General features: G+C 41.1%; 1 long non-coding RNA gene across 1 annotated transcript; it reads left to right on the top strand.

The window, feature by feature from the left end:
• The first annotated feature begins 91 nt into the window (after positions 1 to 91).
• On the top strand, positions 92 to 1,102 carry LOC123624736. The gene is made up of 3 exons (XR_006730193.1): positions 92 to 521; positions 625 to 871; positions 966 to 1,102. It is a non-coding gene; the product is annotated as an uncharacterized LOC123624736 (long non-coding RNA).
• Positions 1,103 to 7,866: the final 6,764 nt, after the last annotated feature.

Here is a 7,866-nt window from a genome sequence, read left to right on the forward strand (position 1 = left end):
TGCGCGCGCCCGCCGGGCCCTGTCGCCGGGGGGACCGGGGGAGGGACCCCAAGGCCGGGCGCGGGCGCTGCGGGCTGCGGCCGGAGGGGCCGGCACCAAAGCCCTGCTGTGGTGTCCCCACCCCCGGCTCATTCCACTTTTAAATTCTTCAAAGGTTCATTCGGATTTTACGAAGGGCAGAAGAGCTTTTCCTTTTCAACACTCCCACTTCTTATCAGTTAAAAATTAGCTTTAAAAAAGCTAAAACCGTAGCTAACATTTATGTGCCCAGTATTTTTGCGGACACTGTCGCATTTAGCCGTCAAAACAAGCCAGAGATCGGTTCCACTGAAACACCCCGTTTCACCGATGAGGAATGTCAGCCCTGGAGGGGTGAAGTCACTTGCCCCGCGGTCACAGTGCCGGCAAGAGCCTCTGAGCCCGCCTCCAAGTCGGGCTGTCTGAATCCGAAATCCACCTCCGTAGCCACTCACCTGAGCTCCTCGCCTCCTCTTTGCGTCCCCACCACCTGGGAGACAGACGTACGAATCTTAGGAAAGCCACTTTAGTGAGACTGGGACATTCTTAATGGTTAGCACGGTCGTCTGCGGGTAAAATACATGGACAATTCATTTTTTTTTTCAGGGCTTTTTCCCGCCTATCAGATAGAATACGCCGATGTCGCGGGGGACGTGGCCGGGCGACTGGGAGCGGGCGCCGTCCGGGTGCTGCGCGCGGGGCCGCTCTGCTCTCAGCGCGTAAATTCGCGGAGAAACGTGACCGGCTCACAGCAGAAAACGGTCTCGGAACGGTGGGCTGCTGCAAGTTTGCACGGGAAGTTTTGGGAGACGTTTCCTGCCGTCTGCCTTAAGTTAGGCCAGAATGAAACAAGGTGAGTTTGGAAAATGTGAAAGCTGTTGGCGAACTCTATTCTCCTATATCGGGAGAAGCAACTAAAATTAATGAAGCTCTTACACAAAATCCAGGACTTGTGGACAAATCTTGTGATGAAGATGGTTGGCTGATCAAGATGACACTGAGTTACCCTTCAGAACTAGATGGACAAATGAGGGAAGCGTATGAGAAACGGGTAAAATCTACTGTGTGAAAATGGAACCCCTAAATAAACTAGTATGAAATAACTTTAAAAAAAAAAAGAATACACTGTCACTACCTCTGATTTTTCCCATTTTTATGGCCTGCATGTCATTGGGCTAAAGTTTCAAGCCTCTGTTCCAGCTTCTTCCTGGTCTTTCCATAAAATCTAAGTTAAGACCCTCACCTTAATTTTCATTTGCAAAGCTTAACTGACAGCAGTTGCCTGCTCAGGCTACAGGTGTATTGAGAGAATCACCAGCAGCAGATTAGCTGAGTTAAAAGGACATTTGCATTTAAAAAAAGGGATTTCTAGTAACTTTCAAGGCAGGCTTGGTGGCTCACACCTGTAATCCTAGCACTCTGCAGGCCGAGGTGGGAGGATCGCTTGAGATCAGGAGTTTGAGATCAGCCTGAGCAAGAGCGAGATCCCGTCTCTACTAAAAAAACAACTAAAGATATATAGAAAAAAATTAGCCGGGCATGGTGGTCGAGCCTTGTAGTCCCAGCTACTTGGGAGACTGAGGCAGGAAGATCACTTGAGCCCAGGAGTTTGAGGTTGCTGTGAGCTAGGCTGACACCATGGCACTCTAGTCTGGGCGACTGAGCGAGACTGTCTCAAAAATAAAAAAAGACTGGTATCTCATTTTGTTCTGTTTAAAGGCAGTGTAGTAGTTTTAAAATATGTCCACATATTCTTAATATTCCTCCCTTCAAAAGGTGTCGCCTTCAGTGTCAATCAAAAAGAAAAGAAAAATAGAAGTGATGGTGTCTGACTTATAAGACTAGTTCACAAAAGACATTGTGGGTTCCTCCTTGCTCGTTCTTGGATTGTCCACTCTATTGGAAGCCAGTTGCCATGTCCTGAGGACACTTCAAAAGCCCTATGAAAATGTCCCTGTGTCGAGGAACTGAAAACTTCTACCAAGAGCCAGAGAGGAACTAGGCTTCTTGCCAATAGCCATGTGAGCGAGACATCTTGGAAGTGGATCCTCCTGCCCCAGCTAAGCCACCCCCAAATTGTTGACCCATAGAAACTGAAATAACGTTCATTGTAAGCCCCTAAGTTTTGAGGTAACTTGTTATGCAGCAGCAGATAACATACAGATTTGGGGAACACAAGTGGTATCGTACTGTAAGAAACAGCAAAGATGGTAATGCTTTGGTACAGGTAGTGGGTGGAATCTGGAAGACTTTTGAACAGTGTTAGTGAGAGCCTAAAGTTCCTGGAGCAGACTATTAGCACAAGTCTGCTGGTCTTGAAGGAGACTGTCAGTAGTAGCAGTTTCAGAAACGAGAATGTTATTGGAAACTGGAGGCAAGAGGTTGGCCTACAGTAATGTGGAAAGTGTAGCTAAGGAACTAGGTACTCTAGATTTCCAGGCAAAATGCTGAAGTTGCCATCTGGCTACTTCTTGCTGCTTATAGTAAATGTGAGAGAATGGTTTCGAAAATCCCAGACCCGAAGTACACATAGGAACTTGGCTTATCACAGAGATGGCATTACCTGTATGTGGAGACATTTGCAACATAAGTCGCTGACAAAAAATATATCCAGAATATATATATATGAAGACCTACAAATCAATAAGAATCAAAAGGCTATAAAAAGAGGAAACCCAAATGAACAACAAAAAATGTGATCTCAACCTCACTAGTAATCACTGAAATGCAAATTAAAACAGTGATACCATTTCATAAACAAAAGATTGTCTGAAGTTTTTAAGTCTAATAATATGTGTTGACATGGATGTGGTAAAATACAAACTCATATGAGTTGTTGGTAGGAATATAGTGCAATTCAGTATTGCCTAGTAAAGTTGAAGAATCATAGACCCTACAACTCAGCAATTCCATTTCTAGGTTTCTGTCTAAACTTTGCTTAAAGAAAAAACTCTAAGACGATGCACCCCATGTTCAAACATGTTTACTGCAGGAAGGTTTTTAAATAGTAAAAGAGTAAAAAACAACCTAACTGCTCTTTGGTAGGGAAATGATAAATAAGTTATGGATGTATGAATAAAAAATAGAATCTATATAATTAAAATGAAAGAATCTTCATTTATAAAGAATGTAATGTTGAATTACACAGTTAGCAAAAGAATACATACAATGATACTGTTTATGTAAAAAATTTAAAGATATTAAATACTGTGTACTATATATACACACACAGACATATCCATGTACACATGTAGTTAAAGAAAAAAAAAACACAGGAATGACAGGCCATAAACTTGAAGATAACGGTTACCCCTAAGAAGAAGAAATGGCTGAGTGGGGCATTAGTTGTAGTCTTAATGTTCTAGTTTAAAAAAAAAAAAAAAAAAGGCAAAATATTAACATTGAATCAAATTGGAAGATGGATATTTGTTTCATTATTTTCTACATTTTCTGTATGTTTTTTAAAAATTGCAATTAAAATACTTAAAAAGAGGAAGATTCAAGTATCCTTAAAACAAGAAGTTGTGTCAAATATCTTTTGTTCTTAGTTTCCATGTAATTCTTTTAAACTTCCCCTTTTGTAACATTTCCCAGCATCAGGGTACTCATTTCGTCCTTAAGTTTTTCTCCTCGGCCAAATTTCTTTTTAAAGCACCTCTGCTGTTACATTAGGTTTTGATGTTTTAGGAATAGCAGGTACACCAAAACTGGATCTTGCTAACAACTACAAGTGTTTTAGATTTTAAAAAAAGTTTAGTATAAATGTCTTAGAAGCAACATTACAAAATGTTCAAAACAGAGAGAAAAAGAAAAGCCAATCAGCTACATTAGCACTATCCAAACCCAGCAACCATTTTCATTTGCATAATTAATTTATAAAATTGTAGTTATAAGCATCATTTTATGTACCTCAGAGAAAAACTTACTGCCATTTAAACTGTGAAACAATGCTTACTAGAGTTTTAAAATATATATGTACTGAAAGAGCTCTCTTAAGGTTTTTGTCAAAGATATTTAAAAATCACCTCTTTACTCTTACACGTTTTTTAAAAAGTGAATTAAAGTATTGCTTATGCTTCTTTGCATTCAAAGTTGGACTCTTCCGAATCACTGTTTGTTTGACTTGGCATCGTAGAGGGCCATGTTTTTCCACACCACACCACACCACACCACTCTTCTGTGCCATTAAGAACCTCGGTGATGTTGCATTTCTCAAGAGTTCACTCATAGACGGGGCTTCCAAAGTCCTGGTAACGTTTCTTGATCTGGGTGCTGGTTACAGGACTGTATGCAGCTTGTGGAAATTCACTCGGCTTAAGTATACTTAATGGTACCTATGCTTTCCTTTATGGATATAAGTTAAATTTCAGACCAAGTGCATGAATGTGCAGGCAGCGACAACTACAAGGCTGCTGCCTGGCTGCAAAAATTTTTTTATATATCCCAGTTTCAGAGATTAAAAATTATGTTTTAAAATCCCTTTAAATCATTTTATACTCTGCTTTTGAAAATAATAGCATAACATCTTTTCACATTAATCTTTAAAATAACTTTAATCAAAGCAATGGTATAATGGTTGATTATTTCCCCCCACTAACTGTATCTCAAGTTGCACAAGTATTCCTATCCTTTAGACATTTTCTTTTTCTTTTTTTTTTTTGAGACAGAGTCTCGCTTTGTTGCCCTGGCTAGAGTGCCGTGGTGTCAGCCTAGCTCACAGCAACCTCAAACTCCTGGGCTTCAACGATCCTACTGCCTCAGCCTCCCAGGTAGCTGGGACTACAGGCATGTGCCACCATGCCCGGCTAATTTTTTTCTATATATATTTTAGTTGGCCAGATAATTTCTTTCTATTTTTAGTAGAGACGGGGTCTCGCTCTTGTTCAGGCTGGTCTCGAACTCCTGACCTTGAGCGATCCACCCGCCTCGGCCTCCCAGAGTGCTAGGATTACAGGCGTGAGCCACTGCGTCTGGCCTAGACATTTTCTTATAACCATTCTTGCCATTGTAAATTATGGTGCAGTGAGTATTTCCCCATAGATAGCTTGTGGCAGACATTGCTAGTTGTCTCTCCAAACACCATTTCCCCCTCTTCCTGCTGACACAAGCCCAGTTCTGCTGCGATGGTTAGGGTGCATCTAAGCTGAGAAGTCAACAACCCTTTCTTGCTTTCTTGGCTTCCCTTGTTGGTGGAGTGCCTATGGAACCCAGTTTTGGCTACTGAAATCTATGGGAAGGCTGGTGAGGCATTCTGAGAAAGGTTTTGCTTTCTTAGTAAAAGGGTTAGATGTGGCAATGCCACTCTTGCCCCTTCTGCCACCTTAAACACAGAAGAGATCTCTATGAAGGCAAGGTATCATCATTATCCCCATTTTACAGAGGAAGAAATGGAGGCATAGAAACGTGAAGTGCCTTGCGTGTGGTCATATAGCCGTGTCAGAGTCAGCATTTTAATTTAGAGTCTGGCTTCTGCATGCTAAGAGTGACAAAACAGAACAGGAGCCCACAATCCCGATGGCATAACTGAGCAGCTGAACCCAGGCCGTCAACTCGCCACCTCCAGACTTATGCGAGATAAACTCCAATTTGGCTAGACTATTTTTAGATGCATATTGTTACTTGCAGCAAAACACAGCTGCAAACACTGCTCTTGCCACATTTTGGATCATTTTGACTAGACTCTCAGAAGTGGGTTTGAGTCAAAAGTTATACTACAAATTATTTTCCCAAAGAATTGTACTAAAGAGCACTTTTGCTAACATCAGGTATTGTTGGCAAGAGTCAAAGAGGGTCCCAAATCAAGGATGACTCTAGCACCCAGTCTGTAAACTGGGGGAAGACAGTAATTAAGAAGGCAAGACAAGCAATCCTTGCCTTGGTTTAAGGTGCATTTGCCTTCTAATTATAAAAAAATTTCACAAGGGTGAGTCTCAATGTACCTTTCTTCCCTACCGCAAACTCACTTTGTTTCTTATACAAAAACCCTACACATGTCTATTATTTGGCATATTTCCTCTTGGGCTTTTATTAGTCCCCACACTCTTTCTTTCTTTAGATGGGGTCTCGCTATGTTGTTCAGGCTGGTCTCAAACTCCCAGCCTCAAGTGATCCTCTGCCTCAGCCTCCCAAAGTGCTGGGATTACAGTGTGGGCCACCACACCCAGCCTAGTCCCCATTTTCTTACGTGTGTTATTGGATTATACTAAAAGTGCTTTTGTAGTTTGTTTTTATTTATAATAAGCATTTCCCATTGTAAACATTTTAATGGCTGCATAATATTCCATCATGTGGACAAATCAGTTTATTCAACCACTTCCATACCAAGATTAGACTGACAAAAATGAGAGGAGAATCTGCAGAAGGAAGTAAGATTCTACATAAAGGATGTTCTACACAAATATAAGCTTATGCTATTTAAGTAGTACAGAATTAGCTGCACTCTCTCCTTTTGTTTCTGTTTTCAAACAAGCGCAGACCAAAGACTCTACACTAGAAAAGGAACTTATTTCCAGAGCCTTGACCTTGTAAGAGAAAAGGCTCCAAGTCACTACCCAACCTTCTTATTAATATTCAAGATCTTTCTTAAATCTCATAAAGTACATTCCAAAGGTATGTAAACAATAAATGAAAGAATATCACTTGGTAGAACTGTATTATCTATATACAGTTTAAAAATCTATTAGCTAAATAGCTTGAAGAACAGAATACTCTAAACATTCTAGTTAAAATGGAGTTACAATATAATACTCTCTATAGACTATTAATTTTCAAAGAATTAGACTATGAAGAAATAAAAACAAATTTATATTAACCATAACCTTTTAAAAAGGGTAGTTAAAAACCAGGTGAGGCCACAATAGAACAGGTGTCAGAACACAGAATGGACTTTGGTCTCTCGGCATCTTAGTTGGGTGGAGAAATCTAGGGGAAAGGATGAAAATTCCAGGTACCATCACAATTCACCAGCAAAGCTGTGGACCCTAACTCCTATGCCATTTTGAATTTTATTCATTTTTTGGACGCTGACACAAAAGGAGACACCCAGTTCAAAAATGCAAAAAGCAAAGGGAGCAGTTTCAGGTCTGAAATACACAAATTTGCACTGGATACTTCCTGTGAAACTTTTTTTTTTTTTGAGACAGAGTCTCACTCTGTTGCCCAGGCTAGAGTGCCATGGCATTAGCCTAGCTCACAGCAACCTCAAACTCCTGGGCTTAAGCGATCCTTCTGCCTCAGCCTCCCGAGTAGCTGGGACTACAGGCATGCACCACCATGCCCAGCTAATTTCTTCTACATATTTTAAGTTGTCCAGCTAATTTCTTTCTATTTTTAGTAGAGACAGGGTCTCGCTCTTGGTCAGGCTGGTCTCAAACTCCTGAGCTCAAACAATCCACCCGCCTCAGCCTCCCAGAGTGCTAGGATTACAGGTGTGAGCCACCGCGCCCGGCCTCCTGTGAAGCTATATTGAAGCTATCTGGGGGTTGACTCTGGCAGCTTGACTAATACTCTAACAGTGATCTGGGGCATCTTAGGGAAAGTCATAAAGTTTCATTCAAATCAAACTGAAGTTGAACTCAGAAAGTGAACATAAGAAACTGAAAAGGGAGCAAGAAAAGTGATTTTAGAAGCTGCTTCTAATTCTGAGTGGGCAACTGACCTCAACACTAATGAGAAGTAACACACAATTTCCTGATCTACTACAATATTATCTAAGAAATCTAAGGCAAAAGGCACCAAACTATTTCCAAATGCAACAACTTGCATGCAAAGACGTTGTCCCCTGAAATCGACTCAAGCATGCCTGGGAAAGCGGGAACCACACACACCACGCCAGACACACAAGACTGA

The sequence above is a fragment of the Lemur catta genome, chromosome 19 (genome assembly GCF_020740605.2).
Source record: "Lemur catta isolate mLemCat1 chromosome 19, mLemCat1.pri, whole genome shotgun sequence".
Lineage (NCBI taxonomy): Eukaryota > Metazoa > Chordata > Mammalia > Primates > Lemuridae > Lemur > Lemur catta.